The following is a 1,762-nucleotide window of genomic DNA, read 5'->3' on the forward strand; positions in this document are numbered from 1 at the left end:
TAAAGGTTTTGCCACATTCTTCACATTTGTAGGGTTTCTCTCCAGTATGAATTCTCTTATGTCGAATAAGGGCTGAGGACCAGTTGCAGGCTTTGCCACATTCTTCACATTTGTAACAATTCACACTAGTATGATGTCTTTCATGTTGAGTTAGGTGTGAAAGCATGCTAAATAATTTGCCACATTCTTTACATTTGAAAGAATTATTTCCAGTATGTCTTATCTTATGGTTATTTGAACTTGAAAATTTATGAAAGACTTTCACATAATTATCAATTATTTTGATAATATTTTGCTGAAATATTTTGCTCGGGGTTGTTGTCAAACATTGGTTAAGTTCATCATAACCTCGTTGGTGCATCTTACACTCATCCACACTTTCACAGCCTTTCCTTAATTGTAAATTGTCATGTCCATATTTTCCATATCTTTTCAGTATTACTTTTTGGAAAGAATCTTTTATGCCCTGCTCTGGCCATAGGTCTTGGGCAAAATGAGAACACACAACTGAGAAAAAACAACAACAACAACAAATTGCTTCACTTACTGGACTCAGATGGATATCCTTAACAACTCTAAGCTATAAAATTATACAAACTACATAAGCAAGATGGCATGGCAAAATGCCACAAGCCATAATTACTTCATAGACATACAAATGTAACAAAAACATACAGACCAAAATACATTTGTGGTAAATTTACAAATGAGTTAAGTATGTGCAGCGCCCCAGGTAAGCACAATGCAAAGAGCCTCATATGATGAAGAGAAAAGTTTGTTGTATCTACCCCAAACAGCTCTTCCAGGTCCGTAATATAGCAAAGAGCCTTTACAAGTAAATTGTAAGCTCCTGGATTCTTGTTTAAAAGACAAGTAAAATACTGGCACATACATCTTTATTTCTGTCTTCTAGGGGCTTTTCCAGACACTTTTTTCTGTCTTCAATGACATAAAGTGCTAAAAGAACTGGTCATATACTTTGGAATGACACTTTGAGTCTACTGAGACTAAAGGTAAATGTTACAGCAGTAGAGAGACTGCAGTGCCGCAGACAGAGAACAGGTGTAGCAAGTAATGACTATAGAGAAGAAACATGAATAAACTCCTTTAACTAGAAAGTAAACACTAAATTCAGGGAAGACACGTCGTAAGAACCTGTTTGACAGACTCCCAGAATCACTAACCAAGACAACTGTTTTCAGACTATGCCAGAACAAAGCTACACTATAAATATTGTGACAGGTAGCTTTTATTAGTGTCCAAATCTCGAAGATTACAATGTATACAAAATAGGTCACTACAGTCCCATCAAGAATATTATAAAATTTTCAGAAAGAAATTATAAAAAAGATGTATATATTAATTTTAAAAATTGAAAATAAATGGAATACTCAATGAGTGAAATAAAAACACAGACAACCATAGAAAAACAGAAAAATGAAGTTAACAAAAGTATTAAAATATCAAAAAAAAAACAAATTGTGGAGGTAAAAAATACAAAAAGAAATTATAACTAAAGGCTGGGTGTGGTGGCTCATGCCTATAATCTCAGCACTTTGGGAGACCAAGGCGAGTGGATCACAAGGTCAGCCTGGCCTTGTTCAACACCAGCCTGGCCAAGATGGTGAAAACCCGTCTCTACTAAAAATACAAAAATTAGCCAGGCATGGTGGCAGGCACCTGTAATCCCAGCTACTCGGGAGGCTGAGGCAGAGAACTGCTTGAAACCAGGAGGTGGAAGTTGCAGTGAGACAAGATCGTG

General features: G+C 36.0%; 1 pseudogene; it reads right to left on the reverse strand.

The window, feature by feature from the left end:
* The window catches only part of LOC105529217, a 158,505-nt pseudogene that overhangs the window by 3,214 nt on the left and 153,529 nt on the right, over nucleotides 1–1,762 (reverse strand).

The sequence above is a fragment of the Mandrillus leucophaeus genome, unplaced genomic scaffold (assembly GCF_000951045.1).
Source record: "Mandrillus leucophaeus isolate KB7577 unplaced genomic scaffold, Mleu.le_1.0 Scaffold755, whole genome shotgun sequence".
Classification (NCBI taxonomy): domain Eukaryota; kingdom Metazoa; phylum Chordata; class Mammalia; order Primates; family Cercopithecidae; genus Mandrillus; species Mandrillus leucophaeus.